Source organism: Salvelinus fontinalis, chromosome 4, assembly GCF_029448725.1.
Source record: "Salvelinus fontinalis isolate EN_2023a chromosome 4, ASM2944872v1, whole genome shotgun sequence".
Lineage (NCBI taxonomy): Eukaryota > Metazoa > Chordata > Actinopteri > Salmoniformes > Salmonidae > Salvelinus > Salvelinus fontinalis.
Window position 1 is genome coordinate 84,793,682 of NC_074668.1, and position 20,264 is coordinate 84,813,945.

General features: G+C 46.3%; 1 protein-coding gene across 1 annotated transcript in view; it reads left to right on the plus strand.

Moving 5' to 3' along the window:
• Positions 1-20,264, plus strand: part of LOC129854548 (ceramide synthase 2-like) — a 42,341-nt gene that overhangs the window by 19,415 nt on the left and 2,662 nt on the right. The window lies entirely within an intron of this gene.

Genomic DNA, 20,264 nt, shown 5'->3' on the forward strand with positions numbered 1-20,264 from the left:
ATGTGGTGTTATGGGTCAGTAGCTTCTGATTGGTGCTGTGGTGCAGATGACTACACCAGTGTCTGTTCTCTGTCAGGTGACTACAGTGTCTGTTCTCTGTCAGATGACTACAGTGTCTGTTCTCTGTCAGATGACTACAGTGTCTGTTCTCTGTCAGATGACTACAGTGTCTGTTCTCTGTCAGATGACTACAGTGTCTGTTCTCTGTCAGATGACTACAGTGTCTGTTCTCTGTCAGATGACTACAGTGTCTGTTCTCTGTCAGATGACTACAGTGTCTGTTCTCTGTCAGATGACTACAGTGTCTGTTCTCTGTCAGATGACTACACCAGTGTCTGTTCTCTGTCAGATGACTACAGTGTCTGTTCTCTGTCAGATGACTACAGTGTCTGTTCTCTGTCAGATGACTACAGTGTCTGTTCTCTGTCAGATGACTACAGTGTCTGTTCTCTGTCAGGTGACTACAGTGTCTGTTCTGTCAGATGACTACAGTGTCTGTTCTCTGTCAGGTGACTACAGTGTCTGTTCTCTGTCAGATGACTACAGTGTCTGTTCTCTGTCAGATGACTACAGTGTCTGTTCTCTGTCAGATGACTACAGTGTCTGTTCTCTGTCAGGTGACTACAGTGTCTGTTCTGTCAGATGACTACAGTGTCTGTTCTCTGTCAGGTGACTACAGTGTCTGTTCTCTGTCAGGTGACTACAGTGTCTGTTCTCTGTCAGATGACTACAGTGTCTGTTCTCTGTCAGATGACTATACCAGTGTATGTTCTCTGTCAGATGACTATACCAGTGTATGTTCTCTGTCAGATGATTATACCAGTGTCTGTTCTCTGTCAGATGACTACAGTGTCTGTTCTCTGTCAGATGACTACAGTGTCTGTTCTCTGTCAGGTGACTACAGTGTCTGTTCTCTGTCAGATGACTATACCAGTGTCTGTTCTCTGTCAGGTGACTACAGTGTCTGTTCTGTCAGATGGCTACAGTGTCTGTTCTGTCAGATGACTACAGTGTCTGTTCTGTCAGATGACTACAGTGTCTGTTCTGTCAGATGACTACAGTGTCTGTTCTCTGTCAGGTGACTACAGTGTCTGTTCTCTGTCAGATGACTACAGTGTCTGTTCTCTGTCAGATGACTACAGTGTCTGTTCTCTGTCAGGTGACTACAGTGTCTGTTCTCTGTCTGATGACTACAGTGTCTGTTCTGTCAGATGACTACAGTGTCTGTTCTCTGTCAGATGACTACAGTGTCTGTTCTCTGTCAGGTGACTACAGTGTCTGTTCTCTGTCAGATGACTACAGTGTCTGTTCTCTGTCAGATGACTACAGTGTCTGTTCTCTGTCAGATGACTACAGTGTCTGTTCTCTGTCAGATGACTACAGTGTCTGTTCTCTGTCAGATGACTACAGTGTCTGTTCTCTGTCAGGTGACTACAGTGTCTGTTCTCTGTCAGGTGACTACAGTGTCTGTTCTCTGTCAGGTGACTACAGTGTCTGTTCTCTGTCAGATGACTACAGTGTCTGTTCTCTGTCAGATGACTACAGTGTCTGTTCTCTGTCAGATGACTACAGTGTCTGTTCTCTGTCAGATGACTACAGTGTCTGTTCTCTGTCAGATGACTACAGTGTCTGTTCTCTGTCAGATGACTACAGTGTCTGTTCTCTGTCAGGTGACTACAGTGTCTGTTCTCTGTCAGATGACTACAGTGTCTGTTCTCTGTCAGGTGACTACAGTGTCTGTTCTCTGTCAGGTGACTACAGTGTCTGTTCTCTGTCAGGTGACTACAGTGTCTGTTCTCTGTCAGGTGACTACAGTGTCTGTTCTCTGTCAGGTGACTACAGTGTCTGTTCTCTGTCAGGTGACTACAGTGTCTGTTCTCTGTCAGGTGACTACAGTGTCTGTTCTCTGTCAGGTGACTACAGTGTCTGTTCTCTGTCAGGTGACTACAGTGTCTGTTCTCTGTCAGGTGACTACAGTGTCTGTTCTGTCAGGTGACTACAGTGTCTGTTCTGTCAGGTGACTACAGTGTCTGTTCTGTCAGATGACTACAGTGTCTGTTCTGTCAGGTGACTACAGTGTCTGTTCTGTCAGGTGACTACAGTGTATGTTCTCTGTCAGATGACTACAGTGTCTGTTCTGTCAGATGACTACAGTGTCTGTTTTCTGTCAGATGACTACAGTGTCTGTTCTCTGTCAGGTGACTACAGTGTCTGTTCTTTGTCAGGTGACTACAGTGTCTGTTCTCTCTCAGGTGACTACAGTGTCTGTTCTGTCAGATGACTACAGTGTCTGTTCTGTCAGATGACTACAGTGTCTGTTCTGTCAGGTGACTACAGTGTCTGTTCTGTCAGGTGACTACAGTGTCTGTTCTGTCAGGTGACTACAGTGTCTGTTCTGTCAGGTGACTACAGTGTCTGTTCTGTCAGGTGACTACAGTGTCTGTTCTCTGTCAGATGACTACAGTGTATGTTCTCTGTCAGATGACTACAGTGTCTGTTCTCTGTCAGGTGACTACAGTGTCTGTTCTCTGTCAGGTGACTACAGTGTATGTTCTCTGTCAGATGACTACAGTGTCTGTTCTCTGTCAGATGACTACAGTGTCTGTTCTCTGTCAGATGACTACAGTGTATGTTCTCTGTCAGATGACTACAGTGTCTGTTCTCTGTCAGATGACTACAGTGTCTGTTCTCTGTCAGATGACTACAGTGTCTGTTCTCTGTCAGGTGACTACAGTGTCTGTTCTCTGTCAGGTGACTACAGTGTCTGTTCTCTGTCAGGTGACTACACCAGTGTCTGTTCTGTCAGATGACTACAGTGTCTGTTCTGTCAGGTGACTACAGTGTCTGTTCTGTCAGATGACTACAGTGTCTGTTCTGTCAGATGACTACAGTGTCTGTTCTGTCAGGTGACTACAGTGTCTGTTCTGTCAGGTGACTACAGTGTCTGTTCTGTCAGGTGACTACAGTGTCTGTTCTGTCAGGTGACTACAGTGTCTGTTCTCTGTCAGGTGACTACAGTGTCTGTTCTCTGTCAGGTGACTACAGTGTCTGTTCTCTGTCAGGTGACTACAGTGTCTGTTCTGTCAGATAACTACAGTGTCTGTTCTGTCAGATGACTACAGTGTCTGTTCTTTGTCAGGTGACTACAGTGTCTGTTCTCTGTCAGGTGACTACAGTGTCTGTTCTCTGTCAGGTGACTACAGTGTCTGTTCTCTGTCAGATGACTACAGTGTCTGTTCTCTGTCAGATGACTACAGTGTCTGTTCTCTGTCAGATGACTACAGTGTCTGTTCTGTCAGATGACTACACCAGTGTCTGTTCTCTGTCAGGTGACTACAGTGTCTGTTCTCTGTCAGGTGACTACAGTGTCTGTTCTCTGTCAGATGACTACAGTGTCTGTTCTCTGTCAGGTGACTACAGTGTCTGTTCTCTGTCAGATGACTACAGTGTCTGTTCTCTGTCAGGTGACTACAGTGTCTGTTCTCTGTCAGGTGACTACAGTGTTTGTTCTCTGTCAGGTGACTACAGTGTCTGTTCTCTGTCAGGTGACTACAGTGTCTGTTCTCTGTCAGGTGACTACAGTGTCTGTTCTCTGTCAGGTGACTACAGTGTCTGTTCTCTGTCAGGTGACTACAGTGTCTGTTCTCTGTCAGGTGACTACAGTGTCTGTTCTCTGTCAGGTGACTACAGTGTCTGTTCTCTGTCAGGTGACTACAGTGTCTGTTCTCTGTCAGGTGACTACAGTGTCTGTTCTCTGTCAGGTGACTACAGTGTCTGTTCTCTGTCAGGTGACTACAGTGTCTGTTCTCTGTCAGGTGACTACAGTGTCTGTTCTCTGTCAGGTGACTACAGTGTCTGTTCTCTGTCAGGTGACTACAGTGTCTGTTCTCTGTCAGGTGACTACAGTGTCTGTTCTCTGTCAGGTGACTACAGTGTCTGTTCTCTGTCAGGTGACTACAGTGTCTGTTCTCTGTCAGGTGACTACAGTGTCTGTTCTCTGTCAGATGACTACAGTGTCTGTTCTGTCAGGTGACTACAGTGTCTGTTCTGTCAGGTGACTACAGTGTCTGTTCTGTCAGATGACTACAGTGTCTGTTCTGTCAGGTGACTACAGTGTCTGTTCTGTCAGGTGACTACAGTGTATGTTCTCTGTCAGATGACTACAGTGTATGTTCTCTGTCAGATGACTACAGTGTATGTTCTCTGTCAGATGACTACAGTGTCTGTTCTGTCAGATGACTACAGTGTCTGTTCTCTGTCAGGTGACTACAGTGTCTGTTCTTTGTCAGGTGACTACAGTGTCTGTTCTCTCTCAGGTGACTACAGTGTCTGTTCTCTGTCAGGTGACTAAAGTGTCTGTTCTCTGTCAGATGACTACAGTGTCTGTTCTCTGTCAGATGACTACAGTGTCTGTTCTCTGTCCGGTGACTACAGTGTCTGTTCTCTGTCAGGTGACTAAAGTGTCTGTTCTCTGTCAGGTGACTACAGTGTCTGTTCTCTGTCAGGTGACTACAGTGTCTGTTCTCTGTCAGGTGACTACAGTGTCTGTTCTCTGTCAGATGACTACTACAGTGTCTGTTCTCTGTCAGGTGACTACAGTGTCTGTTCTGTCAGATGGCTACAGTGTCTGTTCTGTCAGATGACTACAGTGTCTGTTCTGTCAGATGACTACAGTGTCTGTTCTGTCAGATGACTACAGTGTCTGTTCTCTGTCAGGTGACTACAGTGTCTGTTCTCTGTCAGATGACTACAGTGTCTGTTCTCTGTCAGATGACTACAGTGTCTGTTCTCTGTCAGGTGACTACAGTGTCTGTTCTCTGTCTGATGACTACAGTGTCTGTTCTCTGTCAGATGACTACAGTGTCTGTTCTCTGTCAGGTGACTACAGTGTCTGTTCTCTGTCAGATGACTACAGTGTCTGTTCTCTGTCAGATGACTACAGTGTCTGTTCTCTGTCAGATGACTACAGTGTCTGTTCTCTGTCAGATGACTACAGTGTCTGTTCTCTGTCAGGTGACTACAGTGTCTGTTCTCTGTCAGATGACTACAGTGTCTGTTCTCTGTCAGATGACTACAGTGTCTGTTCTCTGTCAGATGACTACAGTGTCTGTTCTCTGTCAGATGACTACAGTGTCTGTTCTCTGTCAGATGACTACAGTGTCTGTTCTCTGTCAGATGACTACAGTGTCTGTTCTCTGTCAGGTGACTACAGTGTCTGTTCTCTGTCAGGTGACTACAGTGTCTGTTCTCTGTCAGGTGACTACAGTGTCTGTTCTCTGTCAGGTGACTACAGTGTCTGTTCTCTGTCAGGTGACTACAGTGTCTGTTCTCTGTCAGGTGACTACAGTGTCTGTTCTCTGTCAGGTGACTACAGTGTCTGTTCTCTGTCAGGTGACTACAGTGTCTGTTCTCTGTCAGGTGACTACAGTGTCTGTTCTCTGTCAGGTGACTACAGTGTCTGTTCTCTGTCAGGTGACTACAGTGTCTGTTCTCTGTCAGGTGACTACAGTGTCTGTTCTCTGTCAGGTGACTACAGTGTCTGTTCTCTGTCAGGTGACTACAGTGTCTGTTCTCTGTCAGGTGACTACAGTGTCTGTTCTCTGTCAGGTGACTACAGTGTCTGTTCTCTGTCAGGTGACTACAGTGTCTGTTCTCTGTCAGGTGACTACAGTGTCTGTTCTCTGTCAGGTGACTACAGTGTCTGTTCTCTGTCAGGTGACTACAGTGTCTGTTCTCTGTCAGATGACTACAGTGTCTGTTCTGTCAGGTGACTACAGTGTCTGTTCTGTCAGGTGACTACAGTGTCTGTTCTGTCAGATGACTACAGTGTCTGTTCTGTCAGGTGACTACAGTGTCTGTTCTGTCAGGTGACTACAGTGTATGTTCTCTGTCAGATGACTACAGTGTATGTTCTCTGTCAGATGACTACAGTGTATGTTCTCTGTCAGATGACTACAGTGTATGTTCTCTGTCAGATGACTACAGTGTCTGTTTTCTGTCAGATGACTACAGTGTCTGTTTTCTGTCAGATGACTACAGTGTCTGTTCTCTGTCAGGTGACTACATTGTCTGTTCTTTGTCAGGTGACTACAGTGTCTGTTCTCTCTCAGGTGACTACAGTGTCTGTTCTCTGTCAGGTGACTAAAGTGTCTGTTCTCTGTCAGATGACTACAGTGTCTGTTCTCTGTCAGATGACTACAGTGTCTGTTCTCTGTCCGGTGACTACAGTGTCTGTTCTCTGTCAGGTGACTACAGTGTCTGTTCTCTGTCATGTGACTAAAGTGTCTGTTCTCTGTCAGGTGACTACAGTGTCTGTTCTCTGTCAGGTGACTACAGTGTCTGTTCTCTGTCAGGTGACTACAGTGTCTGTTCTCTGTCAGATGACTACTACAGTGTCTGTTCTCTGTCAGATGACTACAGTGTCTGTTCTCTGTCAGATGACTACAGTGTCTGTTCTCTGTCAGGTGACTACAGTGTCTGTTCTCTGTCAGGTGACTACAGTGTCTGTTCTCTGTCAGGTGACTACAGTGTCTGTTCTCTGTCAGGTGACTACAGTGTCTGTTCTCTGTCAGGTGACTACAGTGTCTGTTCTCTGTCAGGTGACTACAGTGTCTGTTCTCTGTCAGGTGACTACAGTGTCTGTTCTGTCAGGTGACTACAGTGTCTGTTCTGTCAGGTGACTACAGTGTCTGTTCTGTCAGGTGACTACAGTGTCTGTTCTGTCAGGTGACTACAGTGTCTGTTCTGTCAGGTGACTACAGTGTATGTTCTCTGTCAGATGACTACAGTGTATGTTCTCTGTCAGATGACTACAGTGTATGTTCTCTGTCAGATGACTACAGTGTCTGTTCTGTCAGATGACTACAGTGTCTGTTTTCTGTCAGGTGACTACACCAGTGTCTGTTCTGTCAGATGACTACAGTGTCTGTTCTGTCAGGTGACTACAGTGTCTGTTCTGTCAGATGACTACAGTGTCTGTTCTGTCAGATGACTACAGTGTCTGTTCTGTCAGGTGACTACAGTGTCTGTTCTGTCAGGTGACTACAGTGTCTGTTCTGTCAGGTGACTACAGTGTCTGTTCTGTCAGGTGACTACAGTGTCTGTTCTGTCAGGTGACTACAGTGTCTGTTCTCTGTCAGGTGACTACAGTGTCTGTTCTCTGTCAGGTGACTACAGTGTCTGTTCTCTGTCAGGTGACTACAGTGTCTGTTCTGTCAGATAACTACAGTGTCTGTTCTGTCAGATGACTACAGTGTCTGTTCTTTGTCAGGTGACTACAGTGTCTGTTCTCTGTCAGGTGACTACAGTGTCTGTTCTCTGTCAGGTGACTACAGTGTCTGTTCTCTGTCAGATGACTACAGTGTCTGTTCTCTGTCAGATGACTACAGTGTCTGTTCTGTCAGATGACTACACCAGTGTCTGTTCTCTGTCAGATGACTACAGTGTCTGTTCTCTGTCAGATGACTACAGTGTCTGTTCTCTGTCAGATGACTACAGTGTCTGTTCTCTGTCAGGTGACTACAGTGTCTGTTCTCTGTCAGATGACTACAGTGTCTGTTCTCTGTCAGATGACTACAGTGTCTGTTCTCTGTCAGGTGACTACAGTGTCTGTTCTCTGTCAGGTGACTACAGTGTCTGTTCTCTGTCAGGTGACTACAGTGTCTGTTCTCTGTCAGGTGACTACAGTGTCTGTTCTCTGTCAGGTGACTACAGTGTCTGTTCTCTGTCAGGTGACTACAGTGTCTGTTCTCTGTCAGGTGACTACAGTGTCTGTTCTCTGTCAGGTGACTACAGTGTCTGTTCTCTGTCAGGTGACTACAGTGTCTGTTCTCTGTCAGGTGACTACAGTGTCTGTTCTCTGTCAGGTGACTACAGTGTCTGTTCTCTGTCAGGTGACTACAGTGTCTGTTCTCTGGCAGGTGACTACAGTGTCTGTTCTCTGTCAGGTGACTACAGTGTCTGTTCTCTGTCAGGTGACTACAGTGTCTGTTCTCTGTCAGGTGACTACAGTGTCTGTTCTGTCAGGTGACTACAGTGTCTGTTCTGTCAGGTGACTACAGTGTCTGTTCTGTCAGATGACTACAGTGTCTGTTCTGTCAGGTGACTACAGTGTCTGTTCTGTCAGGTGACTACAGTGTCTGTTCTGTCAGGTGACTACAGTGTCTGTTCTGTCAGGTGACTACAGTGTCTGTTCTGTCAGGTGACTACAGTGTCTGTTCTCTGTCAGGTGACTACAGTGTCTGTTCTTTGTCAGGTGACTACAGTGTCTGTTCTCTCTCAGGTGACTACAGTGTCTGTTCTCTGTCAGGTGACTAAAGTGTCTGTTCTCTGTCAGATGACTACAGTGTCTGTTCTCTGTCAGATGACTACAGTGTCTGTTCTCTGTCCGGTGACTACAGTGTCTGTTCTCTGTCATGTGACTACAGTGTCTGTTCTCTGTCATGTGACTAAAGTGTCTGTTCTCTGTCAGGTGACTACAGTGTCTGTTCTCTGTCAGGTGACTACAGTGTCTGTTCTCTGTCAGGTGACTACAGTGTCTGTTCTCTGTCAGATGACTACTACAGTGTCTGTTCTCTGTCAGGTGACTACAGTGTCTGTTCTGTCAGATGGCTACAGTGTCTGTTCTGTCAGATGACTACAGTGTCTGTTCTGTCAGATGACTACAGTGTCTGTTCTGTCAGATGACTACAGTGTCTGTTCTCTGTCAGGTGACTACAGTGTCTGTTCTCTGTCAGATGACTACAGTGTCTGTTCTCTGTCAGATGACTACAGTGTCTGTTCTCTGTCAGGTGACTACAGTGTCTGTTCTCTGTCTGATGACTACAGTGTCTGTTCTGTCAGATGACTACAGTGTCTGTTCTCTGTCAGATGACTACAGTGTCTGTTCTCTGTCAGGTGATTACAGTGTCTGTTCTCTGTCAGGTGACTACAGTGTCTGTTCTCTGTCAGATGACTACAGTGTCTGTTCTCTGTCAGATGACTACAGTGTCTGTTCTCTGTCAGATGACTACAGTGTCTGTTCTCTGTCAGGTGACTACAGTGTCTGTTCTCTGTCAGGTGACTACAGTGTCTGTTCTCTGTCAGGTGACTACAGTGTCTGTTCTCTGTCAGGTGACTACAGTGTCTGTTCTCTGTCAGATGACTACAGTGTCTGTTCTCTGTCAGATGACTACAGTGTCTGTTCTCTGTCAGATGACTACAGTGTCTGTTCTCTGTCAGATGACTACAGTGTCTGTTCTCTGTCAGATGACTACAGTGTCTGTTCTCTGTCAGGTGACTACAGTGTCTGTTCTCTGTCAGATGACTACAGTGTCTGTTCTCTGTCAGGTGACTACAGTGTCTGTTCTCTGTCAGGTGACTACAGTGTCTGTTCTCTGTCAGGTGACTACAGTGTCTGTTCTCTGTCAGGTGACTACAGTGTCTGTTCTCTGTCAGGTGACTACAGTGTCTGTTCTCTGTCAGGTGACTACAGTGTCTGTTCTCTGTCAGGTGACTACAGTGTCTGTTCTCTGTCAGGTGACTACAGTGTCTGTTCTCTGTCAGGTGACTACAGTGTCTGTTCTCTGTCAGGTGACTACAGTGTCTGTTCTCTGTCAGGTGACTACAGTGTCTGTTCTCTGTCAGGTGACTACAGTGTCTGTTCTCTGTCAGGTGACTACAGTGTCTGTTCTCTGTCAGGTGACTACAGTGTCTGTTCTCTGTCAGGTGACTACAGTGTCTTTTCTCTGTCAGGTGACTACAGTGTCTGTTCTCTGTCAGGTGACTACAGTGTCTGTTCTCTGTCAGGTGACTACAGTGTCTGTTCTCTGTCAGATGACTACAGTGTCTGTTCTGTCAGGTGACTACAGTGTCTGTTCTGTCAGGTGACTACAGTGTCTGTTCTGTCAGATGACTACAGTGTCTGTTCTGTCAGGTGACTACAGTGTCTGTTCTGTCAGGTGACTACAGTGTATGTTCTCTGTCAGATGACTACAGTGTATGTTCTCTGTCAGATGACTACAGTGTATGTTCTCTGTCAGATGACTACAGTGTCTGTTCTGTCAGATGACTACAGTGTCTGTTTTCTGTCAGATGACTACAGTGTCTGTTCTCTGTCAGGTGACTACAGTGTCTGTTCTTTGTCAGGTGACTACAGTGTCTGTTCTCTCTCAGGTGACTACAGTGTCTGTTCTCTGTCAGGTGACTAAAGTGTCTGTTCTCTGTCAGATGACTACAGTGTCTGTTCTCTGTCAGATGACTACAGTGTCTGTTCTCTGTCCGGTGACTACAGTGTCTGTTCTCTGTCAGGTGACTACAGTGTCTGTTCTCTGTCATGTGACTAAAGTGTCTGTTCTCTGTCAGGTGACTACAGTGTCTGTTCTCTGTCAGGTGACTACAGTGTCTGTTCTCTGTCAGGTGACTACAGTGTCTGTTCTCTGTCAGGTGACTACAGTGTCTGTTCTCTGTCAGATGACTACTACAGTGTCTGTTCTCTGTCAGATGACTACAGTGTCTGTTCTCTGTCAGATGACTACAGTGTCTGTTCTCTGTCAGGTGACTACAGTGTCTGTTCTCTGTCAGGTGACTACAGTGTCTGTTCTCTGTCAGGTGACTACAGTGTCTGTTCTCTGTCAGGTGACTACAGTGTCTGTTCTCTGTCAGGTGACTACAGTGTCTGTTCTGTCAGATGACTACAGTGTCTGTTCTGTCAGATGACTACAGTGTCTGTTCTGTCAGGTGACTACAGTGTCTGTTCTGTCAGGTGACTACAGTGTCTGTTCTGTCAGGTGACTACAGTGTCTGTTCTGTCAGGTGACTACAGTGTCTGTTCTGTCAGGTGACTACAGTGTCTGTTCTCTGTCAGATGACTACAGTGTATGTTCTCTGTCAGATGACTACAGTGTCTGTTCTCTGTCAGGTGACTACAGTGTCTGTTCTCTGTCAGGTGACTACAGTGTATGTTCTCTGTCAGATGACTACAGTGTCTGTTCTCTGTCAGATGACTACAGTGTCTGTTCTCTGTCAGATGACTACAGTGTATGTTCTCTGTCAGATGACTACAGTGTATGTTCTCTGTCAGATGACTACAGTGTCTGTTCTCTGTCAGGTGACTACAGTGTCTGTTCTCTGTCAGGTGACTACAGTGTCTGTTCTCTGTCAGGTGACTACAGTGTCTGTTCTCTGTCAGGTGACTACAGTGTCTGTTCTCTGTCAGGTGACTACAGTGTCTGTTCTCTGTCAGGTGACTACAGTGTCTGTTCTCTGTCAGGTGACTACACCAGTGTCTGTTCTGTCAGATGACTACAGTGTCTGTTCTGTCAGGTGACTACAGTGTCTGTTCTGTCAGGTGACTACAGTGTCTGTTCTGTCAGATGACTACAGTGTCTGTTCTGTCAGGTGACTACAGTGTCTGTTCTGTCAGGTGACTACAGTGTCTGTTCTGTCAGGTGACTACAGTGTCTGTTCTGTCAGGTGACTACAGTGTCTGTTCTCTGTCAGGTGACTACAGTGTCTGTTCTCTGTCAGGTGACTACAGTGTCTGTTCTCTGTCAGGTGACTACAGTGTCTGTTCTCTGTCAGGTGACTACAGTGTCTGTTCTGTCAGATAACTACAGTGTCTGTTCTGTCAGATGACTACAGTGTCTGTTCTTTGTCAGGTGACTACAGTGTCTGTTCTTTGTCAGGTGACTACAGTGTCTGTTCTCTGTCAGGTGACTACAGTGTCTGTTCTCTGTCAGATGACTACAGTGTCTGTTCTCTGTCAGATGACTACAGTGTCTGTTCTGTCAGATGACTACACCAGTGTCAGTTCTCTGTCAGATGACTACAGTGTCTGTTCTCTGTCAGATGACTACAGTGTCTGTTCTCTGTCAGATGACTACAGTGTCTGTTCTCTGTCAGGTGACTACAGTGTCTGTTCTCTGTCAGGTGACTACAGTGTCTGTTCTCTGTCAGGTGACTACAGTGTCTGTTCTCTGTCAGGTGACTACAGTGTCTGTTCTCTGTCAGGTGACTACAGTGTCTGTTCTCTGTCAGGTGACTACAGTGTCTGTTCTCTGTCAGGTGACTACAGTGTCTGTTCTCTGTCAGGTGACTACAGTGTCTGTTCTCTGTCAGGTGACTACAGTGTCTGTTCTCTGTCAGGTGACTACAGTGTCTGTTCTCTGTCAGGTGACTACAGTGTCTGTTCTCTGTCAGGTGACTACAGTGTCTGTTCTCTGTCAGGTGACTACAGTGTCTGTTCTCTGTCAGGTGACTACAGTGTCTGTTCTCTGTCAGGTGACTACAGTGTCTGTTCTCTGTCAGGTGACTACAGTGTCTGTTCTCTGTCAGGTGACTACAGTGTCTGTTCTCTGTCAGGTGACTACAGTGTCTGTTCTCTGTCAGGTGACTACAGTGTCTGTTCTCTGTCAGGTGACTACAGTGTCTGTTCTCTGTCAGGTGACTACAGTGTCTGTTCTCTGTCAGGTGACTACAGTGTCTGTTCTCTGTCAGGTGACTACAGTGTCTGTTCTCTGTCAGGTGACTACAGTGTCTGTTCTCTGTCAGGTGACTACAGTGTCTGTTCTCTGTCAGGTGACTACAGTGTCTGTTCTCTGTCAGGTGACTACAGTGTCTGTTCTCTGTCAGGTGACTACAGTGTCTGTTCTCTGTCAGGTGACTACAGTGTCTGTTCTCTGTCAGGTGACTACAGTGTCTGTTCTCTGTCAGATGACTACAGTGTCTGTTCTGTCAGGTGACTACAGTGTCTGTTCTGTCAGGTGACTACAGTGTCTGTTCTGTCAGATGACTACAGTGTCTGTTCTGTCAGGTGACTACAGTGTATGTTCTCTGTCAGATGACTACAGTGTATGTTCTCTGTCAGATGACTACAGTGTATGTTCTCTGTCAGATGACTACAGTGTCTGTTCTCTGTCAGATGACTACAGTGTCTGTTCTCTGTCAGGTGACTACAGTGTCTGTTCTCTCTCAGGTGACTACAGTGTCTGTTCTCTGTCAGGTGACTAAAGTGTCTGTTCTCTGTCAGATGACTACAGTGTCTGTTCTCTGTCAGATGACTACAGTGTCTGTTCTCTGTCCGGTGACTACAGTGTCTGTTCTCTGTCAGGTGACTACAGTGTCTGTTCTCTGTCATGTGACTACAGTTTCTGTTCTCTGTCAGGTGACTACAGTGTCTGTTCTCTGTCAGATGACTACTACAGTGTCTGTTCTCTGTCAGATGACTACTACAGTGTCTGTTCTCTGTCAGATGACTACAGTGTCTGTTCTCTGTCAGATGACTACAGTGTCTGTTCTCTGTCAGATGACTACAGTGTCTGTTCTCTGTCAGGTGACTACAGTGTCTTTTCTCTGTCAGGTGACTACAGTGTCTGTTCTCTGTCAGGTGACTACAGTGTCTGTTCTCTGTCAGGTGACTACAGTGTCTGTTCTCTGTCAGGTGACTACAGTGTCTGTTCTCTGTCAGGTGACTACAGTGTCTGTTCTCTGTCAGGTGACTACAGTGTCTGTTCTTTGTCAGGTGACTACAGTGTCTGTTCTCTCTCAGGTGACTACAGTGTCTGTTCTCTGTCAGGTGACTAAAGTGTCTGTTCTCTGTCAGATGACTACAGTGTCTGTTCTCTGTCAGATGACTACAGTGTCTGTTCTCTGTCCGGTGACTACAGTGTCTGTTCTCTGTCAGGTGACTACAGTGTCTGTTCTCTGTCATGTGACTAAAGTGTCTGTTCTCTGTCAGGTGACTACAGTGTCTGTTCTCTGTCAGGTGACTACAGTGTCTGTTCTCTGTCAGGTGACTACAGTGTCTGTTCTCTGTCAGATGACTACTACAGTGTCTGTTCTCTGTCAGATGACTACAGTGTCTGTTCTCTGTCAGATGACTACAGTGTCTGTTCTCTGTCAGATGACTACAGTGTCTGTTCTCTGTCAGGTGACTACAGTGTCTGTTCTCTGTCATGTGACAACAGTGTCTGTTCTCTGTCAGATGACTACAGTGTCTGTTCTCTGTCAGGTGACTACAGTGTCTGTTCTCTGTCAGGTGACTACAGTGTCTGTTCTGTCAGATGACTACAGTGTCTGTTCTGTCAGATGACTACAGTGTCTGTTCTGTCAGGTGACTACAGTGTCTGTTCTGTCAGGTGACTACAGTGTCTGTTCTGTCAGGTGACTACAGTGTCTGTTCTGTCAGGTGACTACAGTGTCTGTTCTGTCAGGTGACTACAGTGTCTGTTCTCTGTCAGGTGACTACAGTGTCTGTTCTCTGTCAGATGACTACAGTGTATGTTCTCTGTCAGATGACTACAGTGTCTGTTCTCTGTCAGGTGACTACAGTGTCTGTTCTCTGTCAGGTGACTACAGTGTATGTTCTCTGTCAGATGACTACAGTGTCTGTTCTCTGTCAGATGACTACAGTGTATGTTCTCTGTCAGATGACTACAGTGTATGTTCTCTGTCAGATGACTACAGTGTCTGTTCTCTGTCAGGTGACTACAGTGTCTGTTCTCTGTCAGGTGACTACAGTGTCTGTTCTCTGTCAGGTGACTACAGTGTCTGTTCTCTGTCAGGTGACTACAGTGTCTGTTCTCTGTCAGGTGACTACAGTGTCTGTTCTCTGTCAGGTGACTACACCAGTGTCTGTTCTGTCAGATGACTACAGTGTCTGTTCTGTCAGGTGACTACAGTGTCTGTTCTGTCAGGTGACTACAGTGTCTGTTCTGTCAGGTGACTACAGTGTCTGTTCTGTCAGGTGACTACAGTGTCTGTTCTGTCAGGTGACTACAGTGTCTGTTCTGTCAGGTGACTACAGTGTCTGTTCTGTCAGGTGACTACAGTGTCTGTTCTGTCAGGTGACTACAGTGTCTGTTCTCTGTCAGGTGACTACAGTGTCTGTTCTCTGTCAGGTGACTACAGTGTCTGTTCTCTGTCAGGTGACTACAGTGTCTGTTCTCTGTCAGGTGACTACAGTGTCTGTTCTGTCAGATAACTACAGTGTCTGTTCTGTCAGATGACTACAGTGTCTGTTCTTTGTCAGGTGACTACAGTGTCTGTTCTTTGTCAGGTGACTACAGTGTCTGTTCTCTGTCAGGTGACTACAGTGTCTGTTCTCTGTCAGATGACTACAGTGTCTGTTCTCTGTCAGATGACTACAGTGTCTGTTCTGTCAGATGACTACACCAGTGTCAGTTCTCTGTCAGATGACTACAGTGTCTGTTCTCTGTCAGATGACTACAGTGTCTGTTCTCTGTCAGATGACTACAGTGTCTGTTCTCTGTCAGGTGACTACAGTGTCTGTTCTCTGTCAGGTGACTACAGTGTCTGTTCTCTGTCAGGTGACTACAGTGTCTGTTCTCTGTCAGGTGACTACAGTGTCTGTTCTCTGTCAGGTGACTACAGTGTCTGTTCTCTGTCAGGTGACTACAGTGTCTGTTCTCTGTCAGGTGACTACAGTGTCTGTTCTCTGTCAGGTGACTACAGTGTCTGTTCTCTGTCAGGTGACTACAGTGTCTGTTCTCTGTCAGGTGACTACAGTGTCTGTTCTCTGTCAGGTGACTACAGTGTCTGTTCTCTGTCAGGTGACTACAGTGTCTGTTCTCTGTCAGGTGACTACAGTGTCTGTTCTCTGTCAGGTGACTACAGTGTCTGTTCTCTGTCAGGTGACTACAGTGTCTGTTCTCTGTCAGGTGACTACAGTGTCTGTTCTCTGTCAGGTGACTACAGTGTCTGTTCTCTGTCAGGTGACTACAGTGTCTGTTCTCTGTCAGGTGACTACAGTGTCTGTTCTCTGTCAGGTGACTACAGTGTCTGTTCTCTGTCAGGTGACTACAGTGTCTGTTCTCTGTCAGGTGACTACAGTGTCTGTTCTCTGTCAGGTGACTACAGTGTCTGTTCTCTGTCAGGTGACTACAGTGTCTGTTCTCTGTCAGGTGACTACAGTGTCTGTTCTCTGTCAGGTGACTACAGTGTCTGTTCTCTGTCAGGTGACTACAGTGTCTGTTCTCTGTCAGGTGACTACAGTGTCTGTTCTCTGTCAGGTGACTACAGTGTCTGTTCTCTGTCAGGTGACTACAGTGTCTGTTCTCTGTCAGGTGACTACAGTGTCTGTTCTCTGTCAGGTGACTACAGTGTCTGTTCTCTGTCAGGTGACTACAGTGTCTGTTCTCTGTCAGATGACTACAGTGTCTGTTCTGTCAGGTGACTACAGTGTCTGTTCTGTCAGGTGACTACAGTGTCTGTTCTGTCAGATGACTACAGTGTCTGTTCTGTCAGGTGACTACAGTGTATGTTCTCTGTCAGATGACTACAGTGTCTGTTCTCTGTCAGATGACTACAGTGTCTGTTCTCTGTCAGGTGACTACAGTGTCTGTTCTCTCTCAGGTGACTACAGTGTCTGTTCTCTGTCAGGTGACTAAAGTGTCTGTTCTCTGTCAGGTGACTACAGTGTCTGTTCTCTGTCAGATGACTACAGTGTCTGTTCTCTGTCAGGTGACTACAGTGTCTGTTCTCTGTCAGATGACTACAGTGTATGTTCTCTGTCAGATGACTACAGTGTCTGTTCTCTGTCAGATGACTACAGTGTCTGTTCTCTGTCAGGTGACTACAGTGTCTGTTCTCTCTCAGGTGACTACAGTGTCTGTTCTCTGTCAGGTGACTAAAGTGTCTGTTCTCTGTCAGATGACTACAGTGTCTGTTCTCTGTCAGATGACTACAGTGTCTGTTCTCTGTCCGGTGACTACAGTGTCTGTTCTCTGTCAGGTGACTACAGTGTCTGTTCTCTGTCATGTGACTAAAGTGTCTGTTCTCTGTCAGGTGACTACAGTGTCTGTTCTCTGTCAGGTGACTACAGTGTCTGTTCTCTGTCAGATGACTACTACAGTGTCTGTTCTCTGTCAGATGACTACTACAGTGTCTGTTCTCTGTCAGATGACTACAGTGTCTGTTCTCTGTCAGATGACTACAGTGTCTGTTCTCTGTCAGGTGACTACAGTGTCTGTTCTCTGTCAGGTGACTACAGTGTCTGTTCTCTGTCAGGTGACTACAGTGTCTGTTCTCTGTCAGGTGACTACAGTGTCTGTTCTCTGTCAGGTGACTACAGTGTCTGTTCTGTCAGATGACTACAGTGTCTGTTCTGTCAGGTGACTACAGTGTCTGTTCTGTCAGGTGACTACAGTGTCTGTTCTGTCAGGTGACTACAGTGTCTGTTCTGTCAGGTGACTACAGTGTCTGTTCTGTCAGGTGACTACAGTGTCTGTTCTCTCTCAGGTGACTACAGTGTCTGTTCTCTGTCAGGTGACTAAAGTGTCTGTTCTCTGTCAGATGACTACAGTGTCTGTTCTCTGTCAGATGACTACAGTGTCTGTTCTCTGTCCGGTGACTACAGTGTCTGTTCTCTGTCAGGTGACTACAGTGTCTGTTCTCTGTCATGTGACTAAAGTGTCTGTTCTCTGTCAGGTGACTACAGTGTCTGTTCTCTGTCAGGTGACTACAGTGTCTGTTCTCTGTCAGATGACTACTACAGTGTCTGTTCTCTGTCAGATGACTACTACAGTGTCTGTTCTCTGTCAGATGACTACAGTGTCTGTTCTCTGTCAGATGACTACAGTGTCTGTTCTCTGTCAGGTGACTACAGTGTCTGTTCTCTGTCAGGTGACTACAGTGTCTGTTCTCTGTCAGGTGACTACAGTGTCTGTTCTCTGTCAGGTGACTACAGTGTCTGTTCTCTGTCAGGTGACTACAGTGTCTGTTCTGTCAGATGACTACAGTGTCTGTTCTGTCAGGTGACTACAGTGTCTGTTCTGTCAGGTGACTACAGTGTCTGTTCTGTCAGGTGACTACAGTGTCTGTTCTGTCAGGTGACTACAGTGTCTGTTCTGTCAGGTGACTACAGTGTCTGTTCTCTGTCAGATGACTACAGTGTCTGTTCTCTGTCAGATGACTACAGTGTCTGTTCTCTGTCAGATGACTACAGTGTCTGTTCTCTGTCAGGTGACTACAGTGTCTGTTCTCTGTCAGGTGACTACAGTGTATGTTCTCTGTCAGATGACTACAGTGTCTGTTCTCTGTCAGATGACTACAGTGTCTGTTCTCTGTCAGATGACTACAGTGTATGTTCTCTGTCAGATGACTACAGTGTATGTTCTCTGTCAGATGACTACAGTGTCTGTTCTCTGTCAGGTGACTACAGTGTCTGTTCTCTGTCAGGTGACTACAGTGTCTGTTCTCTGTCAGGTGACTACAGTGTCTGTTCTCTGTCAGGTGACTACAGTGTCTGTTCTCTGTCAGGTGACTACAGTGTCTGTTCTCTGTCAGGTGACTACACCAGTGTCTGTTCTGTCAGATGACTACAGTGTCTGTTCTGTCAGGTGACTACAGTGTCTGTTCTGTCAGGTGACTACAGTGTCTGTTCTGTCAGATGACTACAGTGTCTGTTCTGTCAGGTGACTACAGTGTCTGTTCTGTCAGGTGACTATAGTGTCTGTTCTGTCAGGTGACTACAGTGTCTGTTCTGTCAGGTGACTACAGTGTCTGTTCTCTGTCAGGTGACTACAGTGTCTGTTCTCTGTCAGGTGACTACAGTGTCTGTTCTTTGTCAGGTGACTACATTGTCTGTTCTGTCAGATAACTACAGTGTCTGTTCTGTCAGATGACTACAGTGTCTGTTCTTTGTCAGGTGACTACAGTGTCTGTTCTCTGTCAGGTGACTACAGTGTCTGTTCTCTGTCAGGTGACTACAGTGTCTGTTCTCTGTCAGGTGACTAAAGTGTCTGTTCTCTGTCAGATGACTACAGTGTCTGTTCTCTGTCAGGTGACTACAGTGTCTGTTCTCTGTCAGGTGACTACAGTGTCTGTTCTCTGTCAGGTGACTACAGTGTCTGTTCTCTGTCATGTGACTACAGTGTCTGTTCTCTGTCAGGTGACTACAGTGTCTGTTCTCTGTCAGGTGACTACAGTGTCTGTTCTCTGTCATGTGACAACAGTGTCTGTTCTCTGTCAGATGACTACAGTGTCTGTTCTCTGTCCGGTGACTACAGTGTCTGTTCTCTGTCAGATGACTACACCAGTGTCTGTTCTCTGTCATGTGACTACAGTGTCTGTTCTCTGTCATGTGACTACAGTGTCTGTTCTCTGTCAGGTGACTACAGTGTCTGTTCTCTGTCAGGTGACTACAGTGTCTGTTCTCTGTCAGGTGACTACAGTGTCTGTTCTCTGTCAGGTGACTACAGTGTCTGTTCTCTGTCATGTGACAACAGTGTCTGTTCTCTGTCAGGTGACTACAGTGTCTGTTCTCTGTCAGGTGACTACAGTGTCTGTTCTCTGTCAGATGACTACACCAGTGTCTGTTCTCTGTCAGGTGACTACAGTGTCTGTTCTCTGTCAGGTGACTACAGTGTCTGTTCTCTGTCAGGTAACTACAGTGTCTGTTCTCTGTCAGGTGACTACAGTGTCTGTTCTCTGTCAGGTGACTACAGTGTCTGTTCTCTGTCAGATGACTACAGTGTCTGTTCTCTGTCAGATGACTACAGTGTCTGTTCTCTGTCAGATGACTACAGTGTCTGTTCTCTGTCAGGTGACTACAGTGTCTGTTCTCTGTCAGGTGACTACAGTGTCTGTTCTCTGTCAGGTGACTACAGTGTCTGTTCTCTGTCATGTGACAACAGTGTCTGTTCTCTGTCAGGTGACTACAGTGTCTGTTCTCTGTCATGTGACAACAGTGTCTGTTCTCTGTCAGGTGACTACAGTGTCTGTTCTCTGTCAGGTGACTACAGTGTCTGTTCTCTGTCAGATGACTACACCAGTGTCTGTTCTCTGTCAGGTGACTACAGTGTCTGTTCTCTGTCAGGTGACTACAGTGTCTGTTCTCTGTCAGGTGACTACAGTGTCTGTTCTCTGTCAGGTGACTACAGTGTCTGTTCTCTGTCAGGTGACTACAGTGTCTGTTCTCTGTCAGATGACTACAGTGTCTGTTCTCTGTCAGATGACTACAGTGTCTGTTCTCTGTCAGATGACTACAGGGTCTGTTCTCTGTCAGGTGACTACAGTGTCTGTTCTCTGTCAGGTGACTACAGTGTCTGTTCTCTGTCAGATGACTACAGTGTCTGTTCTCTGTCAGGTGACTACAGTGTCTGTTCTCTGTCAGGTGACTACAGTGTCTGTTCTCTGTCAGGTGACTACAGTGTCTGTTCTCTGTCAGTGTGGTCTAGAATTTAGCCTAAGACCCAACGCTCCTTTTTTTCATTGTTTCATTGTTGTCATTCTGTCCATGTTGACTTACTAACTGAGCAGTTAGAACA